This window comes from Opisthocomus hoazin, chromosome 19, assembly GCF_030867145.1.
Source record: "Opisthocomus hoazin isolate bOpiHoa1 chromosome 19, bOpiHoa1.hap1, whole genome shotgun sequence".
NCBI lineage: Eukaryota > Metazoa > Chordata > Aves > Opisthocomiformes > Opisthocomidae > Opisthocomus > Opisthocomus hoazin.
Genome location: NC_134432.1, coordinates 17,079,396 through 17,094,495, shown reverse-complemented (window position 1 = coordinate 17,094,495; position 15,100 = coordinate 17,079,396). Strand labels below are relative to the sequence as shown.

At 44.4% G+C, this 15,100-nt stretch overlaps 1 protein-coding gene across 5 annotated transcripts in view; it reads right to left on the bottom strand.

Moving 5' to 3' along the window:
- NEK6 (NIMA related kinase 6) overlaps positions 1–15,100 on the bottom strand; it is a 67,185-nt gene that overhangs the window by 44,904 nt on the left and 7,181 nt on the right. The window contains exon 1 of one of the 5 annotated variants that reach the window (XM_075439219.1): positions 520–569. The exons of the other annotated variants lie outside the window; for them this stretch is intronic. The gene's annotated coding sequence lies outside the window, so the exon portion shown is untranslated. Of the gene's footprint in view, positions 1–519; positions 570–15,100 lie in introns of those variants that run through there. 5 annotated transcript variants of the gene reach the window in all.

Genomic DNA, 15,100 nt, shown 5'->3' with positions numbered 1-15,100 from the left:
TGTGAAATGCCAGTGGGAGAAGGTTAATCACTGTTAGTATGAAGAAGTTTGATTTTAAGATTCCTTCAGTATCGGGCATCCATAGGTTTACTAGGAACCAGGTGAACACTTAAAACAAAAATATGCCTCTCAATAGCCACATTAAACTGTCCTATGAAATTTCTACCTTCAATTACACCGCCAGAACTATCCTAATTATTCTGTTATTCATGATTTGAAGAAAAGCTGTTTACTCGAAGGGACAGTGTAACACACATTGTCTCAAGCCCACAAGCACAGAGCAAACACTGCGAGGGACCGCGGGCTACTGACAGCCTCGCTTCTCACCACTTCTCTCCAGAGGAATTCAGAAATTTCACATTTACAGCCTCAAGATAAAAAGCATGTCCAGGCAGTGTCATGTGAAGTATCTACAGTCTAACACAGACCAAACATCTTCTCCACTGCTTCCTGCCTTTGGAAAGGACTACAGCTCAGAAAGAAAAGGGAGTTATTTCTGAAGACGAGAACCCGACTCACCTGATCGTACACAAATCTGGGACATTCCCAAGAGAACCATAACTTTCCAGCTGCCGTAAGGAAACTCCAGGTACAACTACTTACCACGAGGGATGAGACAGCAGCAAGGCAACTAACAGAACACCCTAGCTGCCCCGAGCGGGGACGGGAAGGCAAGAGCCTGAGGATTTGGGTTGGTCACTGCTGTTTAAAGCACTGTGGCTGGAAGCAAAGGAAGAAGTCAGAACAAAATATCAGCTTTGAAAAGAGATACGGCCCAGCTCACATGACAGCAGCCCGGGGCCCGCTGACACCGACGGGACGGCGTGTCCTGCGCGGAGCTGTCAGCCCGGCTATTCTGGGCCACGGGCAAGCACACGCCGTGGGCAGACTGGAGGGGGGATCCCTGGGAAGGGGATTCACGCAGGGTCTTCAAATAGCAGCTGGCAACACAAGGCACTTCTTATGTCAGGAAAGGTACACAGACTGCACAGAATTGGAATTCCACACAACTCTACAGCAGGCTAGAGATTTTCTCTTTTAAAAGGTCTAACCACAGAACCAATCTGGCAATTATATTCTTTAACTTGAAAATGCTGCGCAAAGAACATGACAGTGTCCAGTCCAACTGCTCAAAACCAGTGACTTTCACCCCCATTCCAGAGACCGGCTCTCCCCTGAGGAAGTGACTGCGTTTTGAGCTACACTGTACTAATCCTGAAGCGAGTCTGGGTATTAGCTGCAACATGTTACGTAGGAATTATTTTAGACTACCAAAGCAAACCACAAACACAAAGAAATGTTTAAATCTTTTTCGCCACCCCTTACTCCATCGCTCCATTCCGGCCACACAATCTGTGCACTAAGTTATCTCACGGAATCCAGCAGTTACCGTGAAACCCTTCCCTGTACTTAACACGAGCAGTTTGATGAGATGTAGCCTACCAAAAGCCGTGTCTTCATTCCTTTGAAGAGGAATGATCTGCTCAAAGTTACCTGAACGAGTTACAATCTCCCACCTCACTCAGGCCACACGGGTTAGGATGGAAGCACCTTGGGCTAAGAGAAGCTTTTTCTATGAACAGCATTGCGTGAATGCTAGCCACACCACGGTAAAAAGGCTGAACTACAGAACATTTCAGCTTAATTACAGCATGTAATGCGTCATTAACTGACATCGATATTAATAGGTAATGAATTTTCCTTTAATAATTTTTTCAAGTAGCAATCTTAAATGCTACACTTAATTCACCAACATCTAGAGCCAGTGGTCACCATGTCTAAACCAAAGTTCCATCTCCCCATCTAATTCAGTCTTTGACCTGCTTGAGAAGTGGGAGAAAATAAACCTACTATCTTGGTGTATTTTAGGGTGTAACTACTAACAACTGGACCAAGATCAATAAATTTACTTTACATGTCACTTCTCAGCAGCAACAGTATCACTGCCGCAATACAGTACCAAAGAAATCAAATAGGGAAGAAGCAAAAGCTACTCAACACCAAGCAGTGACAGTGACGCTCCGGATTCGGTCTCATTTCCTCATTATCAAATGGGGGTCGGGGGGGGTGTGGAGCAGTTGCAGACAAATAATTGAAGACTTTCTTTATCTGTTTAAGCAGCCAAAGACAATAGTAGGAAACTAGACAAGAGATCTTGGAATAACCTCTCTTAACGTTGGCACTTTTTACTTTACATTGTTCTAGCTCCACACTTTTACTTCTCCAGGCTTTTTTACTCCTCCTTCCAAATTTCCTATGAAGATTTGCAGTGTCAAAAATTTTCAGACTGGGTCTTGACCACAACAGTAGATTAAAGCATTTTTAAGCTGCAAGAAGCACCACGTATCTTTCCAGAAAGTAGACACTGCAAGAACAACGTAAGAGCTTTCTGGAATTACTACAAATACTTGTGTCTCTCACAGACGTAAGTCCCCAGTAACACGTATGCCTCAAAACCCCACATACACAAAAGGAAGGACTCTACACAGCTCACAAAAATCTCTTGCAGCATTTTCCAGCTTTTGAAGACAGATTTCCACCCTATTTTAATCAAAACTGAAGCACTTACCTCTACCTCCAGAAAAGCAACTACCTGCTTTGGGAACTCTACACTAAGGAAAACAAACGACAGCAACTGGGTTCCAGTCCTGGAGCGAGGAACGGGCACGCGGAGCAGGCAGCCGTGTTTGTGCCTCGTGCTAAATGAAACGCAGGGAGGAAGATCTCACCGAAGCTCTATCGATGCAGCATTACTTCCAGGTTATTGCAGGCAAGTCGTGTTACGGATGTATCACAATTGTTTTAGTATTTGGGGTCAATTTTAATCAGCCAGACAAACTCCAAGTTACTTTGGCTTGGCTGCCAACCGATGTAATAACTTTTACAAAAGCAAGAGAGTCAGCAGTTCAGGCTACTTTCAAATACTGGAGTTTACGATCATTCAAGATTAGCAAAATCAATTACCTTATATATGTGCCACCTCTGCTTCACAATAACGGACACAGGCTCACTTCCCTCTGCACCAACCACAAAGGTACATTTATCATAACAAAACCAGAGGGAACTCTGGTGAATACAGAACGTACTGAGATTTCCAATTATTAAAATATCAGTAGCTGCATAGTATAAACAACGCGAGAGACACGCTGTCTTGGTAAAGCTTTTAACTTTCTCCGACAAGAAAGACACCACGACAGCAGAGCCATACACAAAACATGGCAGCTCCCATACAACGGAACGGTGCAGGACTGTTTGCCTGTACCTGATCCACTGGGGGAAAGGACTTCCGAAAACAATGGAAGGAAATGAAAGATTTCCAATTAAATCAGAGGCCAACTTTAAATAACTAAATATTTGAGAAAACACAGCTGAACTCAGCGTAGAGCTGTTTCACCTCTCCCAGCAGATCTCAAGGTATAAGCTGAGAAATTTTGAAAAACAATGCATTGAAAATACTCAAGGTACCACAAACTTTCACCTCATTTTGTTCAGGTTTGTTATCTCAATAGTTTTGCAGGCAATTCAGTTACTCTGTAAGAATTCAGAATAAATTTAACAAGTGGGGAATACGACCAAAGCCCACATGGGACGAGCAGCTTATTCTCTCAAACTACAACTTGATGTAGGTTTTTCTCTCACCACGTGCCCTCCACCACTTAGGGGAATAATGCAGAAATGAGGAACACAACACTTACGCCCTGCTACACCAAAATACCTAAAAAAGCCAAGACTCCATCCACCCAGTAACACAAGTGACTGGCATCCAGGCACCCTGCCTGCCTGCCACCTTCTGCAGCAGAGTTATTCCTGCACACAGCAGCAGTATTTGCAGGTAACCTGGAGTCTTTACAAAGCGAGGCAAAATAAAAAACCCCTGGAGCAGTCAGCTCCCCTACCCCATCCCAGGCTGCAACTGCTCTTCGGGTACCTGGCTGTCCTGCCGCCCCAGCCCGTCCATCTGACGCCTGAATCAGTGGAAAGCAAAACAAAACAGAAAATGCCATCAAACCCTGGGTACCCTGCGGGTACCTGACAGGTGGGATTCTCAGAGCAGAACAGCCCAGGGCACTTGGTAGCAAAGGCCGAGATCATTAGTTACGATGCTCATTAAGGAGCAGAACCTCCTCAGCATCTGGGCATTCAGTCTCACACACCCTCCCGCCCCAGGTGCAGCTCCTCTCCGAACCAGCCTGGTGGAAGAGCTGGGACCAGTTGCAATCAGGTATCACCAGGTGTCTCTGGATGCCTCAAACTCAGCTACAGGCCAACCGCTTTGCTCGCAGACGCATCCCCAACACGACAGGACCGTGCACCTCTAAAGCAGACACCAAAGCAGCAGTCTGAGTGCTCAGCTTCCCGCACCAACGCTCTCCACCTTCCTGCGACCCACAGCAGCCGCTGCCCCGGGCCCAGCGCTCAGCTCGGCCGCTGCCCCGGCACCCGAGGGGCCGGCAAACCCAAACACTCCGGCCACCGCTAAACCGGCCCCCCACGGCCGGGGACACAGCAAGGGCTGGCACTGCGCAGAGCAGCTCTTCCCATAACGCGTCTTGGAGACAGCTTTGTCAAGGCAGAGCGAGTCACAGCAAGGCCAGCTTTCCCTCGTACCGCCACAACAAGTATTCTGCAGAATAAATGGCGAGGTTTTCCACTTGTGCAGCCCTTCCTACCGCAGAAGGGACACGGCTCCATCTCGAGGAGTCTCAGCGTTCCTGGCTGGGAAGCGGGGGCAGCTGTGCCCTTCCTGGAAACGTCACAGGGCTTTCTGTAGCTCTGCCCTGCTCCAATGCCCTCACATATCATGTGAGATACATATACATACATCTGCTTTTCCACTCGGTTGCCACATCCGTTACGTCCTCCCACTACACAGGGACTTGGGAGGGGAGGCAAGCAGCTCTGCTTGGCTACCTTGTGTAGAACAACACAAAAAGGGAAGTCGCATGCAGTTCCAGAAACCCACGAGTTGTTTAAAGACAGTCCAGCGTGTTACTTCAACTACTGCACAAATTTCCATCTTTGTACAGGTACACAGAATTGAGATTACCAGTGAGTAAAACCCACCAGCGCACAGAGGCCGGGCTCCCAGGTCAGCCGGCGACGGGCGCAGCGGGCGCGCTGCCGCAGGGAGCCCCGGCTCCCCCACCTCCCTGAGCCACCCGCACGCCGCTCACCGCAGGCTCCCCCCAGACTGGAGCAATGCAAACTATTTTACAGAATAAACACACCACCACATCGGGAACACTTTCTTCCTCTCTACTGTCCAATAATATTCTTCCTCTTGCTTGCTCATAAAATAAATCTGTCAGGATACTATATGAGATTACCTATATATTTAAATGATGATCTTGGCTTACGATGACATTATCGCTGCGGTTCAGGGTACGTGCTGCGGGGAAGGCAGTCCATTCCTCGGAGAGTATTATTTTCGAGTGACTTTTATTGTCCATTATCTTACATCGTTTCTGTCACAGCTATGATGTCTGGTAGGAATAGTTCACAACAGAAATATCTTTGTCGTTAGTATTCTCAATGCAATTTAGTCAGATCAACCTTTAAATCTCATCCATCACACTGAAGAGCTTTGGCAAAGGAAGCGCAGTAATATATGCTTCCATGCAAAACCTAATTACAGGCTAGGTTAAAAAGCCTACCCCGTTCCTTCTGCGGTGCAAGGTGACAGGAAATCCTGAGCATCCCTTGCTTTCTCACTCTCCCTTTTTGCTGGTGAAGTGCGTAACCCGTTCATTACAGCAGACTGATTCTGTCTGGCACATGACAAACTTACTTGAACCTAACAATTAAACTTCTGACAGCGTTTCCAAAAGCAGGGAGTATTTACTGTAAATGCTTGACAATTTTTTCCTCTTTGCTCATCTCTCTCAGCAGTCACCTTATGATGACTGGAAATTACCATAAGCAAATCGCAGTCTAACATCCAAAAAACCCCTCATGTTAATGTGAAATACACACCTGCCAACACTGAAGCAGAAAAAAGAGCGTGAATGTTACGGAAACGTGAGGAACGCCACTGAAATGCACGAGACAGGAGAGTGCTGCAAGAGCAGAGCTAAATAACACAGTGCAGGAGAACTTGCTCAGGAAGAGCTGCCCAGGCGCCGCCCGGCCGGCGCTGCGACGGCGACGCTGCCCGCAGAGCCGGGGCTGCGGGTTTGTCTTCCCAGCAGCTCCAGACCGCAACGCCGCAATTCAGGCAGGAAAGTTAAACGGAGTGCAGACACACCACCAGCAAAGAGTTTCAAAATTTTAGTCTTAGCATCAAGATGAGACGGTATCTACAGATACACACACGCCAGCGTAACACGGCATGAGGTATGTGCACCTGCAAAGCCCAAGAATGCACAAAATATTTGGATGCGTGAACAATGCGCTCAGTTACACAAGACTTTGTCAGACTTAGTAATGCCACCCATGACTAAAATGCTAATATATTATCTAATACAATTTTACTCATCCTCATTGACATAAGCTCTGACGGCCAAATGAAAACTGGCAAAACTCAACTTTCCCAGCCTTTAATACCAGGGAAGCTTCAAGGAGTCTAGCTGGATCTAGTGCTAGAAATAATACAAGCATCAGTCATCAAATGCAGTTAAAGACAACAGCTGTGTTTCAAAGTAAAATTTTCTTTATCAGTGTTTTTAAGTACAACGACCCCAGCTGTGTTTTCTACCTCAACATTTGTTTGAATTTCAAAAATATACATCTGTTAAATGAAAAATTCCAGAAGCATATCCTCATCCAACCTTAAATAACTCCTATCAATACAATTTACAAATATCCAAACTATGGAATTGACCTCACAATCAGAAAATACAAAAATATATTTATGTATTCCAAGTTTTACAAGTAGCTGCTGCCCAACCAAAATGCAGAAACCAAGTCACAGCCCTCAGTGAAAACTGTACCCGCACTTCAGAAACCCCTAAAAAGGATGGGGATCTTTGTAACAAACTGGGCAGAAGAACAGTGTTTTAACCACAGCTTCCATGTTACGAGCTTTGGAACTGCCCTGACAGCAAGTGCAGATGGGTTTGTGCTCAGACTTTGTGCAGACCTTTTGTTCAGACTTTGTGCAACCTAGACCTTCAACAGCCAGTAACAGAGTGCTGGCTTCTCAAGGACCCAACAGCCACTGACTGAGGTTTCAGTCAAATGGCTGAAAAGCCCTACAGCTTTTTCATAGTATGTCAACAGCTGATATTCATTAAACAAATGCTATGACAGATACTGTAATTCACTGCTCCCTATCTAGAAGAAAAATGACATTAAGTCAACTATTTAAAGCTATTTAGAGCCATCTCACTGTAGACGCCAATACAATGCTTCCTGCCAATAATTAAGTATGTGTGTCAAAAATCCCACTCTCTCTCAAATCACTCTCCACATCCAGCTCAGGTCCATATTCCCATTTTAAGCAAGATCATCATTTCAAACACTCTGTATTCTAGTTGTGGAACAACTCTAGTAAAACGACTTGCAACCTGCAAGGCCTGACACAGCAGTGTCCCCTCCCGACTGTATTACTAGGCCTGAAGATGCTGCTTGAGTTTAGGCAATACTTTTGATAGAACATTTTGTACGCCCATTACTTTCACCAGTTCTCACCATCAACCAGGAAGGTAGTTAGCTTACTTCTGATTTTGGTTTAAAAAGGTTTTCTTTGAGTTAAGGGTTGGGTTTTTTCCTCCCACGTTGTAGTACCAACTTCCTAGAACTTGGTCCCAAATCAAAAGACTTCATTGTTTCTAAAAGTCTTCTGAATACACTTTAGCTGCTATGTAGCTCAATCCACCCGTGACAAGGGATGGTTTCACACGGCTCCTGCAAACAGTCCTAGGATCAGTGCCAAGAGTACTTGGTGATTTATGGTTATGACTAAGTAATCAACGTGATAAGGTAAATGTTCCTTTTCACCAGCCTAACTGGACTATTCCCACCTCTCACTTCACTGCCCGGAATTTCCTAGTGCAACACCACATGTAAATATCTAGTAAAATGTTTGTGTAAAATGTAGGTAAACATCAAATACATGTTCACATCCCAAATTGCGGATGGAGAGCAGTCAGCAGCATTCACAGCGACAACAGCTCCTCTGCAGAGACAACACTGCCAGCACACTACAGCAACAGCGCTTGCATTCTTCCCCAACTAGTTTTCACTTCTGTATGTTTCAGATAAAGTAAGAAGCCAACATACTTAATTTTTATTCTTCTAGTTGCCATTTTCCACTTTCCAAAAGTAGCCACTGTATTCATTTTCACAACCTTTGAAACATTAGAGACAGACCTCTCAGGCCACTACTGGTGCTAACGAAACACGGTAAAAATAAACAAATACTAAATCTACCTGGAATTTTACTGTATTGCTTACTAAGCATGCAAAAACATGCTCATCTTTTAATTTATAATGCAATAAAGCTTTCAAGCCTGAAGCCAAATTATTTAAGAACATTTCTGTTATCCTTCTCAGAATTCATTCATTTCTGATGAAGGAAAGATTAAATATAGGCTGGAAATGTATTCATAACGTATACATTCACAGAAACTGCCAGACATTTTCACATCATTAAATCATAACTGAAATAAGTAACATCACATACAGCTATGAAACGCACACTGTCTGTAGCAGTAATGTCAACTTCGTTATCACGCCGGCTGTGTGCTCTCCCTTCCGCACCCAGGGAACAACCAGCTCTCTGCACAGAAGGAACCAAACTTACTGTACTTACAGCGAGTTGACAGTTTACCTGTGAAATACAAACAGTTTCCACCCTCGATCAACATCTAAAGAGCCCTTGTAAAAAAGAAGAGCCAAAAACCAAGTAGTAGGGGACACTGTTCCCAGCCTATGGTGAAAAAATCCAATTTAAGCCAACCACCAACATCAGTTTCTACCACACACACCTCAGAATCCAAACTACTTCCACAGCCTGTTCCTATCAACAGACCTTTAGCAACCAGTCATCTCAAGCAAGAGCAGAAGCAAGCAGATCATCTTCAGCCAGCAAGACAAAAACAGAAGTACCATCCAAAGTACCAAAAAAAAATTTAAATAAGCTCTGCTGCTACACCCCAAAACCCAAATGCGGGAACTGGTCAGCCTGGTCTTCTCAGAAAGCTTAATAAACTTATGACCTTAAGTCCTAGCAAAGTTTTCTATAAATACATATATACATATGTGATTAGAAACACCTCTCGGCACTGATAAACACCTTTTAATTACCACACTTCCATGCACTTGACAAATATTAAGCACACTTCACAAAGACACTTCTGAAACACTGCTGTAATTTTCAGATGTTTAAGGAAAGCTTAGGCAGACCAAAGTACAAGGGCAAGGCGATGTCAGAAGGGCTCAAAATCCACGAAGCCTGCTGTAACCACTCTGCTCATGCAGTTTAGAGCTGTTAATTTGAGCCTTTAATAGCCAACATCTCTGTCTCAAATACAAGCGAAAGGAACGGAGGAAGATATAAATATATGTACACCCAACTTCAAAACATCAGAACAGCAGCTTGAAGTATTTATCTTTTCTCATAATCAGAAGTGAGAGGAAATGATGCCGAGAATTATGCAGCCCGGCCAACCTAAAGATTCATACGATTCAAATCCAAAGGCAACTTCAAAGCCGTCTCATAAAACCCTACGCAAAACTTCCAAGCAGCCAGATGCCAGCACTGCAGGAAGAGCTTCCACAGCATCTGGATCCTGCAAGTCACGGCCAAACGGAAGCAGAAACTCTTTCCCGTGTAAAAGGGTTTAACATTTTTCACTTACAAAAATAGCTACGTTAGAAATACGTTTGTATTTTTTCCACCCCAAAATATGCTAAATAAGACTGTATTATCCATATTGCTATAAGGTGTCTTATCTAGACTAAATACAATAGTCAGCTTCCCTACATGTTCCTGAGTATCTGGAACGAAGGGCACCACTTCCCCAAAAACCAAGGCAGCTCCTGAGTTCACATCCACACTTTTACACCACTGTCTGTAACACATCTCCACCTCCTTTCCCACACAGGCACAGTTCTCCTCCAAGAACAAGATTCGTTCACCAGTGCCTTGCAGATCAGGGCTGTGGGGTAAAACAAAAAAGATCTGTTCTTTGTAAAGTCTGTGGAGCTAGGTCTATTACTTCTTTTGATGACAGACAGGGTTAATGAAGTTCTTGCGGAGAACTCTCCCTTTCCTGGGCTAAATGCCCAAATTCTTTCAGGATTCACAAGACTTGTCTATTTAAATTGGGTCCAATTTTTTTTTCCTTACAGAAAGGCTTGCACAGAATGTTCTGAAGAGAAACTGGGAATTAACCTTTCAAGAGAATTGCATCTAAATGTGCAAGCTCTGTGTAAGAGACAAATCACATTTCACACTATATTCTGCCCTCTATGTAATAATTATCTATTATTCTAATAAGTTTCAGTGTTGAACCATAAACTCAGTAGTATCAGATTGTTAAAAAAACATAAACTTACTCACGCAAACAAAAATCTTCTACCCTGCCCGCCCTGCCAGGGCACTGCATTGATCTCAGATTAATACTATGCTGTTAGAGCAGAAATTCACCTATTTCAGGGACCTATAAAAATTGCCCTTTACTTACCAAGACAACAGCTCCACAGCTTCACTTCCAGCTTCTTGTCTGAAAACTCTCTGCTGCACACCACAAGGTGCCTGTCAGACATTCCCAGCTCCACAGCCAGGCGCTGATCGGAGACCGGGCACTTTCCCACCACACAGGTACAAGACATCGGCAGAGCAAATAAAACTTGCCCTGCCCCGGTCTTTCCTTCCCCCTAAAACTGAGGTCCATCTCAAAGTTGTTTTGCAGATGCTACGCAGTCCTTCAGATAATAACAAAAAAAAGCACTTGTGCCAGAGAGCATGAAACCAAAGAATGAACAGACGTTTGCAAAGGCCTTTACGTCGTGTTTTCACAATGCGGCATCTGTTCTACCCACCCCCAGACCCCCACCTAGCAGCCTCAGCCAGGAGGAGAAGTACGTCGGGTTAAAGTGCTAATGCAATTAAAAGAAAGAAACAAAAAAGTCCAGCTGAGGCACAGAACACAAATTCGCTTTCAGCAATCCATGAACTAAGTAAAATGCAATTTTCCAACCATCTCAAATTACCAGTTTTGAAGAGCAATTATGCAGAACACAGCTGAAAATATCTACCATGGACCAGTTCATCAGCATTCAAAGACAACTGTTTACCATCAGCTACCTGCACAAACACAAAGGTCTGTTTCAGAAAAGAAACAGAAATATTTACAGTATTTCAAAATAAGCCACACCATGGTTTACTCATATCAATGCAAATTATGTTGACACCTTATTAATATCTGTGAATAACACACTACTCCTCAATAAAAATAATCTTTGAAGTCCAGCAAAATCCACGTGCAGCTATCCCTGACCAGCGCAGCAGCAAGCAACACAGCAAAGCAACTGCAAAAGCAGAAAAATAGAAATTATAGAGCAGTGACAGCAAAGGATCGAATTGACCTAATGTAAAACAAACCAGCTTGAAGAGCTAGTAGAAAAACATCAATGAATCCTGATGTAGCAACTTATTTGGAAATAACACGCATTGCTGTATGAAGTGTCCAGATTTGACTGGAGTCAAAGATGGGGACAAAACATGCCTGTCCTGGCTCCACACTCTCTGCTTTAACCCCTAGACAGTCTCACAAAATGAAGGTGGATCACCACAGCGATGCCAGGATCCTGCAGGGACTTACGGACATTTGGAAAGCAAGAGGAGTGTGTGGGCAAGGCTTCCACACAGACACCAAAGTCGGTTCGGTAGCACACACTGCTGTGAGTGGACAGGGATCCCACACTACAACCACCAGCTGCATAACAACTTGTTTTAAAAGAGTACGTGTGGAAAGGGGAACACGCAGAAGAAAAACAAGGTATTTAGATAACTAGAAAATATTTATCAATGAATTTGCAACATTTACCAGTTGGTTGACAGATGTGGACTATCTCAGATCAAACCAACGCAAGAGAGAGGTGAACCAAAGTCCCAGAACCGTGAGCCCTCGGTGCAGGAAGGCAGAGGCAGGACTGTGCCATCCAGTTCTAGAGGCCAAACCCAACCTTTGAAGCTTGGGAGATGGTAAGGAGAGTTGATTTGTCACAGCAGCTAGTGCCTCCAGCTCCACTGCACGGTGACTCACTCCCTGAAGAGCTTACAGTCCAAACCAAGCCAGAAGCCTGTTAGTAAAACGATAGTTGGTCCATGGAAGCACATAACTGCCCCACGCTCTCAGCAAAACGTGCAGCCACATACCTGCAAGCACCAGTATCTCACGCTATGGTAACAGCATGAAGGAGAAACCATGGACAACAGCAGCTGAGTCTGGAGGGGATTTACCACCACACACTGGATGCAGGAACAAAGCCACCCTGGTTATTACTGCTGCCTGACGACGTAAGCATAGATATAAATTTAAATATGGTCCTCTATAACATATTAGAGACAGTCTCCAAAGGGAAACTATGTTCCCCACATCATCTAGCTGCTTTTACCAAACTCCTCAGTGCCATGCATGTCACTAAAAAAAAAAATGAGCAAGCTGGCACTCAGCTGTCCCCAATTTCAGACGAACAACAGTAAAGATAACACGCAACTTCAGCAAAGTCTTATCAGACTCGTGAGGAATGATTCATTTCAAACTTTAGCTCCTTTGGAGCACCACATGCAAACAGGTTGCTTAAAAACACGTACAACGCTCTCCTCTCCTGCCAAGCCAGGTTTCCCTTCCACTTCAGCTTTTCTAGCTGACCAACTTCTCACCCACCAGGAGGAAAGGCACTGCCAGCTTCTCCTGCCAGTCCCACAAACGCCAAAATAAAGCTGACAAGAAGCAGGAGGGGACCTCGGAAACCCGTGTCACAGCCATGCTCTGCAGGAGAGAAGACACCAGCACAAAGCTTCCATACACAGCTGCCTTTAACAAAATGTAAAACCAAATACTCCAAAAGGTGTGCCTAGCTGTGAATAAGGTGTCTCGGAGAGGATGGCCGAAGCAGTGCTGAAATGCTGTTTTTCATTGCCTTTTTATTGACAGAATGAACGATGCTGAGGCAGTAAACATTTGACCTTCCTATTCTGAAAATAAAGTTCTGGTTTCCTTCACTACCCTGTGACATTCTTCTAATCCGTAAGTAAACAGAATACTGAGGGGGTTTATGGAAAAAAAAACCCTAAACGGGAACACCATAGCATGATGTGCTTACAAGACAACCAACTCCAAAAAAACCCTGGCTGAATCTTTGCAAACAACATGCACTGCATCGAGAGCGACAATGCACAGTACGTTACACCAGAAATGCTACAAGGTCTGTTTGTTCACGAGAATGAGTCACGGTTTACCCCTGGGAAGAAAGAAAAGTGCAACTAGAACACGGGCTCCTTCAGGGACTTATTAGATTCTCTAAAAGCCGTCATAGATACTGCAAGCTGCTTTTGCAGCAGAATCTTCATCTTGAAAATATACAACAGTGAAGCACGAAAGAAAAAAAGCCGGTAGGTTCTACCTCGGCGCTCCCAGGTAACAAAAGGAAGAGACTTCAGCACTAGACTATTTAGCATCTCTGGCCTTATGTGCCTTAGACCTTCCAGAAAGTCTCCTACCACTCTACTGTATCCAAGAGCTAGCGGCAGCGTGAGCCATCAGGGACGTTCCCAAAACGCAGGGTTTCCAAGACACTCGCAGGTTTTTTTACCTCACGTACCCCTCTCCCACCCTACAGCTGCACGCTCCTTCCCAGCGGGTAAGATGCCACGGAAAGAGGGCACGTCCCTTTGCTACCCCAGGATCACTGCCATCAGGTCGCACTGCTGTGGTAATGCTGACGGTACCAAAAGCTGCAAGGGGAAAGGCAATTTCGAGCCGAAAAGCTGATGACTTTATTCTCTCTTTCCACAGGCCAAGTGAAACCCCAGAGTCGGAGCAGATTTCCACTTTAACACGGACAGCTACGGCGAGCACATCAAATCAAGCCAGCTATCCCTCCCTACCGCAGAGCCAAAGCCTCCCCTGGAGAGCTGTGTGCTCACCACATGGCCACATGTCTGACTTAGTGTTTAAATATTTTTGATTTTCTATTGATGAAACTGATCACTATTTGCAGCAATTTTGACTTAAGTAGCTGCAACTTGACTAACGGTCTTTTCTTCAGAGAGCGCTGCTGCAAGTTTTCCCTCTGCCTGCATTAGTGATGAAGCACAACAGCTAAAATAAGTCATCATAGTCACTTTAAAGTACAAACCAGGGAGACTAAAAGAAATCCCAATAAATAAGCCACAGAGTAAGTTATTGCATACCTCAATATACAAAGAACTAAGAGCAAACACAGGTAAAGAACCATACCCAACACTGTTTACCCTTGGATGGTAAAGTTCTTACAACTGACATAATGTTACAAATTGAGTAATTGACCCGCAAGGAAGTAAGGAGCTCAAGAGAGTTAAAAATTACCCTATAAATACCATAAAGATTAACAGATTTGTAATACCCACCCAAGAAGCACTTACTCTTAAGTAGAATGATTATGAAAACACAGCAAGAATATTTACTACATAGTACCGAGTTCAGTATATACAGACTGCCACAAAAGGCAGCACTGGTTCTTAATACAGTGACAGCTGAAAGTCACCACTTAGATTTCCCAACTGATTAAAGGGTAACGAACAGGCACACACAGTTGTGGCTCCCTTGCTTCTCTGGAAGACTTCCATATGTTTTTAAAAACCTTTTCAAGGTTGTCCGGGGGGGTTTGCTCCAGTTTAACATTATCGGGACAAAAAAGCTAATGAAATACTGCTCTCATTCTTTCATGCTGTCAGAACTTCCATGAATGAAAGAGAGGGAATTTTTCTGTCCATGTTTGTTGATGTGTATTCTGCCCCGAGTCCCTACTCTTGGAGGAAAGGAACCTCAAAATACCTACAGCTCTTCTTCCCACCTCCTCACTGCAATAACACACGTATGCCCCAAGAACCAGAACCCACGACAAACTCCCCAAGACAGGCTGGACATGCAGAGTGTTCCTATGCAAG